Source organism: Temnothorax americanus, unplaced genomic scaffold, assembly GCF_048541705.1.
Source record: "Temnothorax americanus isolate GAGA-0224 unplaced genomic scaffold, ASM4854170v1 Scaffold11, whole genome shotgun sequence".
NCBI classification, from domain to species: domain Eukaryota; kingdom Metazoa; phylum Arthropoda; class Insecta; order Hymenoptera; family Formicidae; genus Temnothorax; species Temnothorax americanus.
The window spans coordinates 3,208,272-3,227,494 of NW_027509242.1; the positions used below are offsets into that span (position 1 = coordinate 3,208,272).

The following is a 19,223-nucleotide window of genomic DNA, read 5'->3' on the forward strand; positions in this document are numbered from 1 at the left end:
CCATCGGTACCTACTCTGTGAAATTTAAGTATCCCTAAAATCAAACGCGCGCGACCGTGCCGCCTCACGCCTCCGCATCCCCGTGTAAAAAATTCAAGGCTCTCCTCCGCCAATCGATAATCCAGCCTGCCTCCCTCTCGGAAGCAGATGATCCTCCGAAATAACTTCGCGTCAGCAACCAAACTCCGATGGACCGAATTTCCCAAAGAGTGAGCCCGATTGATGTAGGTATCTCCGCGCGATAGGAAATATAATCCGCTACATTTTTAGCGATTATCAATTTTTATATACCAACAGTCTCGAAACAAACCGCATTATTTTTACTCTTTTTTTTTTTATTCGTAATTAAGTCTCATGGCAATCCGACGATATCTACGGGCATTGCCTGGTGCCGATACCTTTCAACGATATTCGTCGATTCCGTCCGGAGCGTATTTAAATAAATGGGAATATCGATAGTTTTTAAAAAAAAATCGCCACCCCCCCCCCCAACAACTCCCGCTATTGGCACGTACACACGCGTGCACAACACACCTTTGCGCGCCCGCGCTCACACACACACACACGCGTTCGTATATCCAACGTCGTTACGTGCAGCGACGAGATGCACGCCACAATGCACGCGCGTGCTGCGCGCTCGCTTTCGAGGGCGAGACACGCGCGGTGCCGAAGCGCGGTGTTATCGTTATCGCGCGCCCGGCTGTCGCGCGCGTTCGTTCCATCGTCGGCGCGCTGTGCACACATACATACACATACGCACGTATGCGGGAATATCCTCGTGTCGGTGTGGGCGGCACCGGTATATTCCCGCGCCCGGCACAAATATTATTGCGTGCCGGGATAAATTTATTGCCGGCGTTCCGCAGCCGCTCGCAAACGTTTCGCGCTTACGGAGGAAAAGGGACGCGCGAAAGGGGGACAACGTCGGTACGAGAAGGGCGAGATCAGGAAAGGGGGAGAAAGGGAGGAAGGTAAATCCGAGAGTGGCTTTTTGGACGTTTCGAGAAATATATCCGGCGGCCGGTATAACGAGATATACGCGCGCGGTGCCCCCGGGGACAATTCCGCCCGTGTCTCCGCGAACATTATGCACGCGGGGCCAGCCGAAATCGCGAAAAATTGTCTCGCGGGAACGCCGCGCGAAAATGCGCACCGCATGCGAATTCGTTCCGTTGAAAGAGGATAATAAGTCAGGCGGTAATTCCTCCTTTCACTATCGCGTGTTGCCCGCGGTATCTGTCGCCTCTCGACGATTCGCTCACGAAATAAATCCTTCGGCTTTTTATTCCTGTGGTCAAATCCGCGTCATTTTCGATACGCTGATTTAGTGCAGGGCATTAGAAATTGGCGAAAGTCGCAGTTTATAGTTCGACCAAACTGATAATTTATTAAGCAGTAATGCTCACGTACATGACGTTTCGGCCATAGTTTTTTTATTCTTATAAAGTGTAAGACTTGCTTAAGTTGGGTCAAACTAAACTGTCACTTTTGTTAAATATTATTGGCGAAAAAAAAGAAATTACCTTCTGTTTATTAGGAATTGGAACATCCTGCCTTGATTAAGATATTTCTGTCGAAATACGGAGCATACCGAAATTCTGAATTTTAATGTCTATATCTTGTACATTGCGCAAACATTAAAATTTTTTAGAGAGAAAGAGAGAGAGAGGAGGGGGCAACATGGAAAATCTCCGGATGAAGCGACGCACGATTCAGCAGTTCATCATTAATGGATCGACGTTAATCGTTGAGTATCCTTCGCCCGTCACGCGATACGTGACATTCCGGTGTTAAATTTTTATGAAACACCCGTCGGCGGCGGTATCGATTAATACAGCTGACTGCCACCTTCCGTGATTATTCTAATGCCCCGCAGCTAGATTCGTCCGGCCACGTTGCCGTAATCCTGTTTGGTTTTTCTCCTCCTCCCTGCCCCGGCGTCGCCCGACTTCACGATGCACGTCGACGTTTCGCCGCAGGCGGCGAACGTTGTTTGTGCGACTAGGTGGCGACCTTAAAAACATCACGTAACCTCCCGAGACACGAGCTATATTTTTCATAAAACAAGTGTAGAAATTGCTAACGCGTATATAGAGTTCGTAATTACCATCGCCGAACAGCAGCCGTTATAGTACAACATTGTCTCCTATTGTGGGAGAAATAAAAGAAAGATTTCTTTCCAATTTTTAAACATTTGCCTCATATTACCGATCTTCACCCGCGAAAGTAAAATAGAAGCAATGAAAAAGATTTGCAAAAGAAATTTATACGTTAATTATTTCGTAAGAATTTCACTTAGAGATTCAAAGCGTAAATATAGTTTACGATTATATATAATTCAGATTTTCTTTATAAATTGAAAATTTAAATATGTAAAATTGCAGATTTATAGCAGGCTGATAGGATTGGAAAGAATCGAATGTGAGTTTCTTTATAGTCTTCGTTATCACCTCGCGAAGCCCTTTTATATATAGTACGTTTTAAACAGAAGATAAAGATGGACGTTTCCGTCGTGTTATTCGCTCCTCGTTCGATCGCCCGACCTGTCGATAAGAACTCGTTCGGCTTTCCCGGAGCATCGTCTCGCCTTTAATGTAGGCGTCGCGGGATCCAGTTAACTCCTCAGCAAAATTCTCGTCGCAAGCTCGACGTGGCTCCGGGGGTGTCACACCACCAGTTTGCGGACGCGGGCAAGGGGGTGGCGGTGACGGCATGGGCGACGAGGAGGGTGAGGCGACGCGGCGTTCTGGTCACGAAAGCCCCCGAGGGCACACGCGCCTCCATCCCGGAATCCCCACGGAACCGAGAAACTTCCCTTCCGAGGGGAAAGCGCGCGGGGGGTTTTCTCGAATAAGCCGCACGTGATGCCGGAGCCTCGGATCGCGACTCGACGAACACGGATTGGTGGATCAATTAATCGAGAACTTCCCTTTTGACTAAAAACCACCGAAATTGACAAGGGTGATGAATTACGAAACGACGTTGTTATATGTATCGAGAAGTCTTAAAGTTTAAAGGAATCATCTCTTCAGAGATCAGAGAAAGTTATCGTAAAGTTATTTTAAATCGTATTGTTAAATTATTTGAAATTTTTCAACTTATCTCGAAATTACATCGAGTGCGGACTGCGGAGAGAGAGGGAATTGAGGGAAAAATGTAATGCGCTGTAGAAAAATTTAAACATAAGATAAAAAACGTTGAACATGTGATAATTATCGCTGCATAATAATGAAATTGATACTTTCGAGAATAAAATAGTTGAATATTGAATGGTAACACCGTAATATGCACGGCCAAAAAACAACTAGTTACACAGATGACGATAAATAAACATTTCCGACAAGAAAGAGCATGAAGTAAAACAATCGTGGAACAATCTATAACACAAATTAATTGAATCCATATAATTAATTCGTATTTTTGTGCGTTAAGATTAAATTCTAGTATATTTCCTAATTAAGCAGCTTCAGATTCAGTATAAGATATAACAACAATGAAAAGAAACGCGCGCGCGCGAGTAAGAAGAAAAAGCAAACAGGCGTCGATGGGAAAGGTTTGTTTGTCAGGAGTTGTCAGCCTCGCATAACTCTCGGGGCTTATGCGGGTATACGTCAATCCTCCGCGCGTGAGTGAGCGAGCGAGCGAGCGAGCGAGCGAAAATCCACACGGGAGTGGGCGTAATGAGGGGGAGGATGACGCGTCCTCGTTTCGCGCGCGGAGCCGAGTTCTCTGTTAAATTATTCGGGGCGCTTTCCGCGCACGAGCGACGAATGGACCGGCGAGACGTTTTAAAGAGTCCCACGAGAGTCGGCCGCCTATAAATACGTAAGTTAAGGAAACGGTTAAAATTAGCACCTGCCCGGCATCGCGCGAGCGGCACGGCACGGCGCGTCGCGACGTCTTAAGAAGCGGTTGATTTTTGACGTCCGCTAATGTATTCATCCCCGGAAACGAATCGATGTCAGGTATAATCGTCCGTTCTCCGCATTTTTCAACTACGAATGGATTCAAATACACGTTGATTCTAGGGAAATAAACGACGATAATGTATAACATCTTTGCGATTGTAATTATATAGCATAATGAACGAATAATAATAATTTTGAAAACAAGAAAATAACACATTTTCTTCAAGTCGAACCATGACAAAATTATTTTACAACTTTAAGTCGTTTTGATGAAATTTCATATTTATGTATAATCGGTTTCTTCTATAAGATTAGAAATAATCTTATATAATCGTGAAATTGAACGCTGCCTATTTCGTATATATAAGTATACAGCATATAAGTGTTTCCTCTCCCCGTTCTTCCTGTTTGCGTGAAATATGTACTCCTGATAAAATGAATTGACTCGAAAATGATAAAATTGGTGATGAAACGTGAGCACACATTTGACGCGATACAATTGAAACTTCATAGCGCGCGGTGTCACGCGCGCGCGATGGAATGGTTATAATTTTTCATGAAGCTCTGGTAAACGAAATTATTAGCCTGGTGACGATCGCGCTCGCGTTTCGGCCGTCGATGTAATTCTCATCCCGCGGTGGGAAATTGTCGTGGATATTTTTTCATGCGTATGCCGATATAATTGAGTCTATAATTGCTAGCTGGAATCGGAATCCGCGTTTTTTTACGCTTTACCGCGCGGCGTTCATTCAACAACACGCGATATCTAACCAGAGTAGCACCCGATAGTGTTAAGGGAATCAAACAAAAACGCGGACGGAGACAAAAAGCATTCCGCGCGCGTATCATTTTAGAGAGAGAGAGAGAGAGAGAGAGAGAGAGAGAGAGGCGTGTATTAAAATAGCACATACTAGAAAATGGGACGAGATAAAATGTCGAATAAAAGCACAAGTCTTTTTGCGATACGCCCGTCATTATGCGAGTTGTCGCGCGGTGACGTTCATATTTTTAGCCAGCATCCGCGTTCGCGATCCGCCGCGTGACTGCACAAAGAATTCAGGAGTAGTCCGGAGCGTCGCGGCAGCTTTTACCCTTTTGCCATCTCAGGGCCGCCAGTTCTCGAGAAAATTTTCTACTCACCCTCTCGCGCCCTCCCTAACGCTGTCAGTCGAAAACAGACAGCCAGTCGGATCATTACTCTCGGCGTCTCCGAACTCCTGGACGGGAATACTCTTGTCTGAACGTTCTCTCTTCAGGATTCCATCTCTCGAGAGATTCGTGGCGGGAAGGAGGGGGCGAGGGGGGGCGATAAGAGAGCAGGGGGCAGACGGGGGATCCGCAGGAGCACGCCACCGCTACTTTACGATCAGGAGAGCGTGCAACCAGCCAGCCAGCCAGCCAGCTCGCCAGCCAGCCAGCCAGCCAGCCACCCTGCCACGCCATGGAATATTGATATGTAAATATAGCAGCCACGGGGTAGCGACGGCGGCAACGGCGGTGGCGGCGGCGGCAGCAGCCCTGCAGCAGCGGTTAGAGGGGCGCTAGCAGGTTAACGAGCGGCTCGCAGAGTGGCGCGGTCGAGGGTAGGGGGTAGCGCGCGTGGGTGGCCGGGGTGGTTAGGATGGGGTGGTTAGCTCGGCTGGCTCGAGGGGACGGCAGCGACGCGATGGCGTGGCGGTGGCGGCGCGCGGCGCGGCGGGAACGACGGGCGTGGGCGAGCGGCGAGGCGTGAGGGGACGAGTTTGGGGTGGATGGGTTGATAGAGAGTGAGAGAGAGAGTGAGAGTGCGGGAGCGAACGAGGGAGGAGACGGTTGGGTCGCTGCCGGCAGTATAACAGAGACGGCCGGGCGTGCCGCGGAGCGTGCCACCAAAGGGGATGAGAATTTTCCGGCAGCGGCAAAAGTACTGTCCGCGCGGCGCCCCCGCAAAAAATCTGCGTAAAATCGACGGCGCTACCTGAACGTATTTGAATTCAGCGTCGCGACTCCTCGGCCGAGGCCGCGTCTTATCAGAGAGACGCTTTTTTTATAGGCGCCGCGATCGCGCCGCAGGAACGGATCTAGAGGCGATAGAGCGGACAATTGCATGCCGGCGGTGTATAGGGACATGCCCTGCGGGACACAGCGTGGAACGGGGTGGTTGGAACGGGCCGCGGAAACACGGAGAGGGCGGGAACACGCCGGCCAAGCGAGGGTTGACGAGACGGGGTGGGACGGGCGGGGCCGCGGGCCGCTGGAGGGTGACTACGGCTTTCTGTACGGCGCTTGTATGTGTGAGTACGTGTACGTGCGAGAGTATAGGAGGGATGGTCTGTGAGCGAGCACGTACGAGGGCACGGAGAGTCGAAGGGTATCTTCTATAGATGAGGAGGGGGAAAGGGATGGTGTGCCGTTCGGTCGAGGGCTGAGTTCGACATCGAACTTCTCTCTTTCTCTCTCTCTTTCCTTCTTTTTTCCTTTCTTTCTCTCCCTCTTCATATTCTTCTTTTTCTTTCTTTCGCTTCCACGATTTTTCCACTACCTCTCAGTTTTTTTTCCTTTCTCTACATCCCATCCTCGTTCCTCGTCACTCCCCGCGGCTTTTCCCGTTCAGTCCCGTTGCCACCTTTGTCTTCGCGCGTTGGAACGCGTTGGATTTTTGACGGAAGCCCCGAGAAAGAGGGATGATCACGCGAGACTCGGGAGACGGTCGAGTTTATGCGAGTTGGTCATGGCGATGCGTCATGAAAAGGCGCTTTGTTACGTCTGTCGCTAATGGAGGAGCAACGTTCGTTCGTAGAGGCTGCCTCTTGAATGAAAGATGTTTTTTTTTCTTGTTTCTTGCCGCGCGCCTTTCGTTAGCGGTTTAACATTCGTATCTCGAAAAATCCGCGCTATTCAATTATTCCGATTTATTAACGCGGAAAGAGAAATGAAATATTAGAGAACGCCATTAACCAGCTTTAATATCTCCGTGATTGAATCATATGACATTTTCGAGTGATGAAATTTTTTTTACGCATGATGCAATCGATTTTTTTCTCTTACGCCGATAGCGCATAAAGTGCATTTTTTCTCAAAGTGTGTTCAAAATAAAGTAAAATAAAAGATCTAAAAATGTCTTATAATTGATTTAATTAAAACTTATTAAAATATTGAAACTTATCAAAAACCTAATATCAATTTTGGACTATTGCGTAGGAATAGATCTTACTGTATTTTACTTGTAATGTTACATTGCTTTTATTTTGTAGTTAATATTGGGGCGCATTAAACAAATTTTAAATATAAAATTGTCAATACGTAATAGTCATATATGTGAGAAAAATCGTATTAGGGGTGTAGAAAATATTTTTTAATTACTATAATAAGAATTAATCAAAAAGATTGTTTCGAAGTTTCGTCCTGAGACACCTTCGATGTCTCGTTCTATTGTCCTTGCTCCGTAATTTTTCTCGCATTCTTCATCTACTTGCATCTCTTTCGCCCTATTTAGCATCCTACTTTTTATCTTTTTCTTCCTCTCACTCTTTGTCTATCTGTCTATCTCGCCTCATGCCACAATTCTCAACCCCCATCGTATCCGCGGTCACAATCATACTTACCGGCAATATTGCCCAATTACTCTTCGCGCGTTCGTTCCGCACATTTACGCATCACACGCACGCGAATACAATACGCGGTTCCGAACGTTGCGAGAAATATGGTTAAAAAAATATCTCGCTCGACGCGCGCGTACTAAATTCAGCGAATTTATTGCATTAATTTAATTCTCGCGGGGCGGAACGCCGTGAGGTCCAACTGACAGGACACAATAAAAATTAACGATTAGCGAGTTATGGCACGTAATCGTACCCGAAGTCAGTTACGAAGGTCTTCGTCTAGAAGAATTGTAAGATGCACAATAATAAGATGTCAAATTTTGTTAAACATGCATCTATTTCAACAAATACTAGTGCGTCGATCGTAATTTATCAAAATTTATAAACTTTCTTCCGCTTTTTAATTATTAAAGTGAAATATACCGTGTACAAAAAAAAATTTGAAAAAATAAAGTCCATTTAAAATTAAAAGATTAAAATCCTTAAAAAAAACTGATTTTAAATTTATAAAGTAATACGACTGAGAAAAAGTGACATATATTAGAATCGTTCTACGTATTAATCACAGAAAAAATTACATTATTCATGCCAATCTTTCGACGGACAATCAGTATCATAATAATTTCCAGTATCTCGACCAATTATGATAATAATAGATACCTATTTTCAAGTGGTCTATCACTCTATCCTCGAGAATCAGAATGACGAGACAGCGAACTAAGAATAACAAAGAATATCTATATACCTAATTTCATTTATACTAGTGACATTTATACTACATAATACACATATTCTATAAGACATTATTTTTCCAAAGTTTGCAGAGAGATATTACATATACATAATTTCCGAAATTATTAAAGAAGTACTATAATTTCTAGTATTATATGTATATGCTGGAAGGATTGATAAATTATTTTAGCATAAATAAATTACCGATATTTTTCGAACGCTAATACACGGTCGCGAGAGATCCTTTGTTCTTGTTCATATCAAGAACAAGGCTCGTCCTTCTTCCACCGACCGGTAAGGTTGTCAATGACGAAAACCTTATCTACGCTCTGCAGCGCCAGTGGAGCTTTTTACGATTGGCTCGATCGTTAAGCGTGACCGTACCACCGCCATAAAGCCTGTCAATCGTCGTGACGAAAAGCTAAAGAAACTAGAACGAGAGAGCGAGAAGCCAAGCAAAAGAGAGTATCGCGCGAATCGATGTGGCTGAATGTAAAAGGTGTTCCTTACATCGCGTTTAAAAAAGTTGGCTTGAAATACTCTTCAAGAGAACTTCGAGAGAACATAAAGGAGAGACGATTTTTTTTTCGTCGAAAAAAGAATTCTCTTTCTTTCTTAAATTTTTAACTTTTAATTGCGCTATTTTTATATTAATTCGAAGAAACTTATCACAATACTCGCGAACGAAATTTTTTGAATCGATATCGAGAGAGCTGGGTCTCGGATTAAATTCTCCCCAGAAAAAAAGGAGAAGATCCGCTGGAGATTCTTTCGGGTATAGAATCTCATTGCTGAGATTACCTCCTTCCTGCTATCCTTGTAGCAGGTATGGTCCAACGATACCTTTAACTTCAAAGGATCGCCTGAGCAAGAGAATTCTTCGGCTGGCTCTTCAGTTGAGAGTCGAAAGCGTTACCGCAGCTCCTTTAACATTTTCGGGGTGCTGCGCATTCGCCGCCCGAGATTGCTGCCGCTTCTCCGGCAGGTGGTTAAAGGGTTGGATATGCATCGCACGACGAAGAAAGGCTGGGTGGGAACTCAGTAGAGGCGGGTGGAAAGGGAGGAGACAGAGAGAGAAAGAGAAAGAGAGAGAGAGAGAGAGAGAGAGAGAGAGAGAGAGAGAGAGTTGAGTACCGCCGTGGGGCTTCCGTTTACGGGCGTCGCGACGCCGACGACGAACAGAGGGTAGGTCGTAGAGTCCTACGTTGGCTGGTGAGGTAATCATCCCAGCCGGTTACGATGCTGTTAAACGTCGCTCCATGAAGACCCTCTCCCCTTCCACCCCCTCCCACCATTTTCTCCCCCCGCGTACCAATCCTACCACCATCCAGACTGCCGTTCTCTCCGCCAGTTTAACCCTTTCGTCGTCGGTCCGTTCGACTTTCCAACGACTGCCGCGCTAATTTCTCCGAGAATCTTTCGTACAGGATATCGATCACTGTCCTTTTTCCAAAGGTAATTTGTAAGCTCGATAATTTATCGTACGCGAGCTTCCTCGAAATTAAGACGTGGAAATTTTCTTGCAGTGTTTTTTTTTCCGCCCGCGTCAGAGTGAGTGATCCGTCATTCGCGAATGGTGGCTGGATTTGTACGTATCCCCGTGATCGTAGAAAGCGATATAGTTACGTTTTCTCTCCAGAACAAGAACGTAACCCGATTTCTTATCAGTTCCTTAATCATATATATCTTATTAATAACGTTAAGTTTTTAGCTCAGCTGTTATAATTATGAATTAAAGCGATTATTAACTGAAATTGCTTGATCACTCCCCGTCTGATATATATATTTCACTCTCTCTTTCGCTTACGCTCTAAAATTTATACTTCGTGCCTTAGATCTACAGTCTTCTCTATTGTTACGTAAAATCTCCGAAGCTCGTTACGGACCGTTGTGCGTGCAACGTTGACGGCGGCGAAGGGAATGAATAAATTTGAGCGCCGGCGACGTTCTTGCGCGGCACGAGATTTTCCGAGGATCTTGGGAACGGTGTCATCTCGTTAAACTCGCGAAAGAGAACCCTCCAGCGCACAGGGGGAGAGTTCTCTCTCGGGGAGGGCAAATCCCGTCGCTCGTACGGCGCACCTGCGCTCGTCGCCTCGTCATCGAGGAGGCATTACAACCTCCAGGGACGCTGTTCCCGCCATTATAGAAACAATAACAGCCCACCTGGTAGACGCGAGTCGCTTTTCCGTCTCCGAAAATCTTGGTATCGTTATTTAAATTTTTTATTTTTGCTTTATTATATGATGTTTATCAAATTTATTGGTTGATGATAAATCAATTGGAAAAACCGGTATTTCTCGATCATATTAAAAAAAAACATGTGTTAATATACTCAAATATAATACGCTTATATGTTATGATAGATATTCGTGATAATTTGTCGCGCGCAAATTTATATGTTTATATTAATAAAACCGTGATAGTTTCAACGATTATATCAATATTTTGAAAATAAAAGAATATGTGAATTCCATATGATATTCATACATATTCTTTCATTTCTAATGCAAAGTGACGTTGAGTATTTTAATTATTTATCCAATAAATTCGCAGGAAAATCTTATTAAAGCGATTTAATATAAACGTCGACTAATTACGCTTAAAAAATACATACAGATAATTTATACGAATATAAATTTGCACATGAATATTCTCCTTAAAGCGTGCTCTTATATCACATGGTGACATCATTTCGAAAATAGTGTTTGATGTTCATACTTCTTCTTAATGTCTTTTTTGACAGTTGAAATTTCCTCTTGGATTGTAATATTTTAGCCCGTATGACCCATACTTAAATATATAACAAAAATCATCCATTTATATATGAGTGACTTTCAGTTAGTAAATTTCTATACGGCGTATGCGAGTTACAGTTTATATACAAAGAGGATTTATGAACTGATAAATGGTTGCCCCGTTATTAGCCTGCGAGCGATCGATCGCAGCACGCAGCGCGTGCGACTAATTACTCCGATTCGCGGCCTGTAATTGGGATAATTAGTCAACGAGCCTGCGGATGCGGATGCCCTCTTCCTCGCAGAAATTTATATTTTCAGTACTTTGCAGTGCGCCGGTCGTACGTCGCAATAAATCGCGTCGATGACCGTATAAATGAGGATACGAATTGTGAATGGCGTGTGTGAAGTGTACGATCGTGTCTTTCGTTCAAATATATGATAAAAATTTATGTAAATAAATCGTAAGTAAATCTTACAAAGTAATCAATTGTAATTATACGAACGCTTATATTAATTACGCGTTAAAGGCCGGGAAACAACTCCTCGTGGAAATGCAACGAGGGATGGCCTGCGCCACCCTTCTTCGAAGACTAGACGAAAGCTCGCCAAGAGCTCGCGCGGGGAACAATGTTCTCGGTCGCGGGATCTTGTCGCTCGCACCCCATCGTCGTGCCGCATGATCGGCCGCCCTCGCCCTACTTGCCGTCTCTCCCCTTATCCCTGACTCTTGCCGCTCCTCGAGCGTATATAATACGCGTGCCCCGAGGCGCGAGTCGAACGTGATATCGCCCTACGCGTGATATGCTGCCGCCTGCGTGCCACGCACGCATAAGGGTACGAGAGAGCGGGGGAGCACTCGTGCGAGAAATTCAAGTGTGTCCTTGGCCGCTTGGCTCGCGAGTGGACGGTCGTTGTTTAAATATTCAGAACCATTCCCGAGAGCTCTTTGTGCGCACGCAGAACTCTACTTCCTTATCGAAGGGGTGGAAGGCGAAATCATTACGATTTAAGTATTCGCGTCATTTCGCGAGACAGCGTAGAACTTTTGTGCTCGCGATTTTTACAGAGAGACGTTCTCGAGACGAACCCGAGCATTGCGAACTTAACATAAAAATATGAAACGAAGCAAAAGTCGTAATTAATTAAGCACTAACAATAAGTACTGCCTCGTCTCATACGCATTTTCATGTGAGATACAGACGCGCATGGCTGCGAAGACGCGTCGCGACTGAAGACGGAGTAACACAGTTAAAAAAAAAAAAAAAACGAAAGAACGAAAAAAAAACGCAAGGCTCGGCCGACGTGAGTATCAAAGTTATTTATGTACGGGGCGTTTACGACGCGCTTTAAAAGCGACGTCGTCGGCAACGTCAGTGTAGGTGGACGTAGCAGCGTGGGGCGCGCGCGACGGCGGTAATAACGTTTATTAATCGCCCGCGGAACGTTAAGCGATACCGCCGCGCCGCTCTCACAGTTTGTCATCGCCGCGACAGCACCCGCGCTGTCGATGTCCGCGCGGCTTTTATCGTCGCGAGGCGTCAAAGAAGTTTTACGACGACAACAACGAAACGGTACGCGACCGCGACGTCACGAGACATCGATCTCTCCTCTTTAATTCCCCGGGACTTCCCCTCCCTCCCGTTGTTTGCCCGTCGGCCGTCCCTCTCGGCATGTCACCTTACTTACAACGCTCTTCGTAAGTTTCCCGAATTGCGTCGTAATCTGTCGACACAGATTTCACGGGGATGCAAATTCAGATTGTTGTTATATTTTTGTAGAGCGTCAGAGGAAGTTTGGAGGTGTTAATTTGTTCCCTTCTTTCCTTTTAATGTTCAGGCTTGCTACAAGACCAAAGAAGCAGAGTTGTGAACAAAATTTTACTACTCGTTTATAATGTATATATGTATACACATATAATTTATTTTTAAATATGCGTGAGAATATCGGTGATATTCTGTGTAGTATTACATTTTTTGTGCAATATGAGTTTAAAAAATTTTTTTTTAATGAGTAGATAATGCTTAGTGCCCGATATCACAACGCTATAAAAATTTTCATCAAGCAAACAGAAGATAACATAATATTTTTCTATTTTCGATTTTTGCAACACATGAAATAATTCGTGTCGGCTGACCATTTATACGTATAAGATAAATGTTACGCGCTGCCATTTCTTTCTAATTCTTTGGCTTTTGCATAACATTTTGAATCCTCCTTAATACTGATACGAAAATAGGTCAGTGTTCGACATTCGCTCGAGCGGCAAATGAGATCGCATCTACGAAACAAATCGTTTTCGCGGCGCGGTGAAAAAAGCCAGTATGTAACGGACGGAGGAAGAACGGATGGACGCGCGGCCACGGAAAAGCGCCCGCCGGGAGGAAATGAGAAGTAATGAAGTCGCCCCGTTCGGGGAAGTTACTGGCTCGTAAAGCAACTGCGAAGTGACGGACCGAGCGGGAACCAAGGTGCGGAGGCGCAACGGCAGGGGACAGGGAAAAGTTACGTGGATAGAAGAGGGAGAGAAAGGTCGAGCGGAGACGGACGCGATCCGCCGGAAGGGAAAGAGTGGCGTGAACCGAGATAGAAAGAGGGTGAAACGAGAAGAGAGGCACCCTGTCACGCCGACGGTGCCGCGGAGGCGTGCAAAGAGACGTCGCGAGGGGTGAAGGAAGAAGCGAGAAGTCGTCGGCGGTTTACGTCGGATTCCGCGCGCGGTTAGCAGCGACGGTAGCGGTACTGGCGAGGGCGACGGCGACGGCGGCAGCGGCAGCGGCGGCGTTGATCCGTGTACGGCGATATGAAATAATTAAACTCGGCCTCGACGGTGGCGAAGGCGACAGCATGGCGCGGGAGTACGGTGGGAAGGCGAGGGTGCCGGGAGCGTTGGATGTTGGAGGCGATGAGACGCTGGATGGCGTGCATGGAGACGCGGCCAAGAGGCGGAGGGATAGGGGATAACCGTATTCCGTATACCGGTATATGAAAGGCAGCCACGTCGCCCGCGGTTCGAGACTCGAGCTGCTACCGCTGCCGTCGTCGCTGCGGAAGAGGCTAGGTCGGAGCGGTAGTAAGAGAACGAGACGGAGTGCGAGGCGCGCGCGGTGGTAGCCCGAGAGATGAACGGAGACCGTGAGAGCGACTGAGAGAAAGGACGAGGAGGGAGGTGGAGAAAGGGAGAAAACGGTACGAGAAACCGGCAGAGGACACAGTGAGAAGAGTGGCGGCGGCAGGGGGGCGGCAGGAGACGACGATAGCGGCGCTGCGGCGTAACGACGCTATAACGCGAGCCGCCGGGTGATTACCTACCACCTCCGTATTCGGTTCGCCCTCCCGCGTCGAATGGCGCGCGGCCGTGCCGTGTCGCGCCAAGCCGCTGCCACGCCGGATCGAGCCTTCGCGCCACGCCGGCGCGGCGCCGGCGTGGCACGATACCGCGGGGCTTGGCGCGCGCGAGACGAGCGTGCTCGAGCTCTTTCGGTCTCCCTTGCTTCGGCTACCCGCTCGCTTCTATCCCCCCGACTACTGTTGCGCGCAGCGACCGCGCCATCAAGCCCGCCCAAGTAGTCGTCGTCGTCGTCGTCGTACGGATCGCCTGCCGCCCAACGTCGACGCTCTAAACGCGACGCCCCTCGTAATGACGCCACCAGGGACCCAACCCCCTCAACGTGAGCGTCGTGTCGGTGTGAGACTTTTCCACGAGCACGTATACGCGCGCGAGCGCGCGCCAGCTCGGCTTTCCGGACGGCGATATCGCCGGCGAAAAGAGTCGTATGACGAACGGAGCGGAGCGAGTGAGAACACATCCCCGAAGCCGCGCGCTGCACGGACGAACGGTGCGGCGGACCTTTGTTGGCCGCGACCGGACACGTCTCGGTGGTTCCCGAATCGAACAATTTCGCGTTGCCGGGGAAAATTAGTAAAGGCTGCGATCGAACAGTGGCCACGTAAGATACTATTTTTCCTTCCCACGCTATTCCGGCTTTACTGAGAAAGTCCATTTTTTGTTCTGGTTCATAATAAGTTACTGCGTGGTAATCCTGTTAAAAAATCAATGTAATTCACCGCAGTCGTGATTAGCATGGGAAATCAAATATTTACAATTAATCGGTTATCGATAAAACTGGAAAGATTTGATAATCTTGAAAGATATTCATATCGATATAAGTAATAAACATTTGTAAGAAGAAAAAAGTTGGAAGATATATTGATGGAACTTTTATCTTCCTTTTCTATAGATTATCGTGATACTAAATACCATGAAAGATTAAAGCTTGCGGATATTCTTAATCCGACGTCGTCGGGCAGTTCCTTGCAAAACGATACATATCCGATATGTTTATAAAAAAAAAAAGACTGTCTGTCACACCGGGAAAGTTACGATGGGCTGCGGGCGAGAGATCGATGTGGAGGCTATAGAGCTACAAATCCTAGAAACTTAGCAAACATTTTGTCAATCAAATAGAATTAGTCAGTATTATTGTATCATTTTCGGTGATCCCGTGCATGCTCATTTATTGCCAACAAACAAGTGAGATAAGGAAAGAGAAAATGGACGAATACGGGATGCACAGCGGGTTAAAGGTAACGGATAAATCTGAGAAAAAGCACATGGAAACGAGAACTATGTGCGCGGGGACAATGTCATGCATTTGTATTTATACGCACGTTCCGTCAAGTGGACGCGAGCATGTTGCACCTGCACGTGACATCCGTCTGCATACGGGGTGTCCTATCGGGAGTGGAAGTAGAAAGTACGTTCGGAGACAGAAGGTCGGACCCCCTGTGTCGTGCGACCCAACATTCGCGCGCATTTTTGGACTTCTATGCCACGAGAGTGGCGCGACGTGACACGAGGCGACGCTACGCGAGGCGACGCGAGGCGAGGCGAGACGAGGCGATGCGACGCGTCCGTTCGACGTCGAATTAGCGCTGCACAGCGGACGCGATAACGTCGCACGAGTTCACTCACCCTCGCCCTGACTGTCGCGACGCGTCTCGCTTTTCCGAGTACGGATCCGAGACGAAAGAGCCGCGATTCGAGAAACACAAATTGCGCGCGCGACGGTGCCACGAATTTATCCTGAAATAGTAGGGGTTTCCCCTACTATTAATATAATTTATCTTGGTGTTGCTAATTGGTACAGATAACGGTATTTTTTGCAATTTGTATGATATTTTCTGGACTCTGCTCTGCTGTACTCTCGATATTTGGCTCTAACTTACTGTAGTAAAGCATTACATATGTCTAGAAAAATATGAACATAAAATATTTCAAAAACCCATTGTGAATTTGTTTAACTTCAGCTTTAACTTTAATTTATTAAAGTTAAATATGCACTATATTATTAATTTATATGATATTGTCTAATAATATTGATAGTGTCTAATACTATTGAGATTAAGGTATACCGTATTTAATGATATTGCAAGTTTTTCAATCGACATTCTAAAAACACAGTTTTTATCACTCGAAACTAATGCCTTATTTCACTATTTTACTGAATTTCTAAAATTATTTTAAAAAAATTTTAAGTGAGTGCTCGGCTGTAAGTGCATCTCCTTAGTGACGCCCATGGCTACGCGCTGCACGTTTTTCCCGGAGAAACGGTTTCTCGGTTGCGATCTCACGAAGCTTGGCTGCCGGGATATCGGGAGAGTAGTCGCCCTTATACGAGAAAGCGGTAACGGAGATTCCGAAACGTTCGAACCGTTCCCAACCCCCATTCTCCTTTCCAGACTCGAGCCGTTCCAGTCTCGAACTTGGAGGCGCGCAGTTAGACGGTCGCTGGACCCTCGATGCAATGCATAACGGGTGAACCGTGAAACAGGATACCATTTTAACGTTCGAAGTGTAGATACAGAAAACAATCGAATTTATTGCAGCAAAAGGGTGATACCATAAAAGAGCTTAACGGCATCCGAAATTCGAGAATTGCTTAACTTACAGATGATAAAGAACTTTGAGAAAAGATTGAAAAAATGCCGACATTTATTTATCTCTATATATTTATAATTTGGAACTCTTAATGACTTGTTTCTTTTTTTGGTTTTCACATTCAACTAAAGAGAAACCGCGTTTAAGCATAGATCCAAAATTTCTTTTTCACGGTTTACCCGATATATCGTTTCGCCAACAGCAGCGCGAAAGGAAGAGACGGCGAGTGCCGCCCAGCGTGGAAAACGGGGTTGGGGCCATCGAGCAATATCGTACGGGGTGTCTCAAAAATCACGTATTTTCTCTTAACTACATACATATATATATAGATTGAAGTAAGAATGATGCAGATATATATATTTTAATGTGGAAGCATGGGCAATCGAAATTTAGATGAACTAAATTTCAAAAATAAAAAAATCTTGATAACTTTAAAGTTTAAACAAACCTTATGCGAGATATAAATTCGGGATCCAATTAAATTCTATTTTCAGACAAAATCGCTATCAATCACTATATTTTTCCGCGGGAAAAATATAGCAGAGAAAAAATCCGTGATTCTCTTAGGACACTGCGTATACAGGGCGTGAGGGATACGATGCCTCAGTTCGTGCGGTTGCTCACTTCTCTTTCTCTTTTTCTCTTGCCTCTCTCTCTTTCTCTCTTCCTCACCATCTCACCACCGACATCCCTGAAAGGAGATGGCGGGCTGGCGCGAGAGGGAAGAAGAAAAAGAGTGAATCAAGCGGAGTGCGTGCCGGAGCCGGGAGCAAGGGGGCTAAGGGAGAACGGAGAGGACGGTGAGTGGAGAACCGCGCTACTGCCGTGACATCCGTATCCATCTGTATGCCGACCTGACGCGGAGACGTGCCGTGTCTGTGTGCGCATATACGTGTGTGTGGGTATGTGAATGTGTGCCTGTGTTTGTGTATGTACACGCGTGCGAATGTCGATACGCTCACGTGCGCGCGTAGCGGCTGTCTGTCGCTGCTGGAGGCGCCGGCAGTTTGATGGAGGTGGCAGGCAGCGGGACTGCGGTATGACGTGATGCCGTGACAAGTGAGGAGAGAGAGAGGGAGAGTGGCGGAAAAAGAAGAAAGTGGAACAGGAAATAGACTGAGTCGGGGAAAATTGAGGAAAGAAATTGAGGGGAAAGGAAAGAAGCAAAGTGTAATAGATCTATTTCACGTTTTAACTCAAGCTTGTATCAAGTGTTATTATTTATTAGACGGTGAGAACTCGTGAGATTCGTTTTTAGTAGCGAAAACTATAGATTGAAAGAAAAACAATTGTAATCATTTTAATATCGAAGCACCGATACTTATATTAACAGTTGATATTGAAAATTCGAAGATTTTAATAAACTTCAAAGTTTATCTTTATATTTTTTTAGACGATAGGAACTAGAATAAACGACAGTTGATTAAAGCTACAGTTAAACTTTATGCCATTGGTATAAAATGAACCAAAAATCATGTATAGGTAACGACAAAATAATATACTACAGCCAAGTATTCTAAGATAGAAAAGATCGCGATGGATATATTGATGTTGCGAACAAAATAGACTAACATAAAAAACTCAGAAGAAAAAAAAATGAATGAATATATGTACGGAGGACCAGGGAACGCGGACAGGTGGAGAATACAGTGGTCTGGCGCACGTGTGGTTTTAAAGGAGACTCGATACGAGGATCGCGAAAGTTCGTGCCGAGGACGAGCGAGAAGGCAGAGCCAACGTGGAGTAGACCGAGGTGCACGAGAGGCGACAGTAGAGCGAGGGATATGAGAGAGGAGAAGGCGGATGAGAGTGCGGCGGACGCCTCAGCGCGGCTCCGTGTCGAGCTCGATAATACTCGAGGACTCAAAAGGCTGGTCCCAACGTAATCCTCGAGTGGCAGGGACCAGGGAACGACGCGGTGTGCGACGACGGGTAGGGGACGGGAAGGGGAAGGGAGAGGCGGCTGATACGTCGGTCTGATATCTGCTTTCGAACCTGGATCGATGATACCGTGCGATGCAGCATCGACGACCATTGGCTACGGCTCGATAAGCCCAGGAAGTCCCGGTCGAAATCCGAGACCGAGGGATAATCAGGAGTTACCGTCGTGGCTTCGACGCGGTACTGCTACAAGCTCGAGATGGCTCGTTCGCCAAGGTGATCCTAGCACGGTCAGAATGCACGCTGCAAATGCGACGTCGCTAACGGAGGAAAAGAGGAATTATTGTTATTTCTCGTTTTTCCTTAGTTTGAGTTGAACTCGAAACTTTCGGGCTCGAATAAGTGATGACGATTTCCTTGGACAGCCACTCAAGTAGTAGAT

The 19,223-nt window shown here is 46.2% G+C and overlaps 2 long non-coding RNA genes across 2 annotated transcripts in view; both read left to right on the top strand.

Annotated features, from left to right (window-relative positions):
• Positions 1-19,223, top strand: part of LOC143907013 (uncharacterized) — a 222,245-nt gene that overhangs the window by 121,471 nt on the left and 81,551 nt on the right. The window lies entirely within an intron of this gene.
• The window catches only part of LOC143907020 (uncharacterized), a 105,763-nt gene that overhangs the window by 45,122 nt on the left and 41,418 nt on the right, over positions 1-19,223 (top strand). The gene's annotated exons all lie outside the window — the stretch shown is intronic.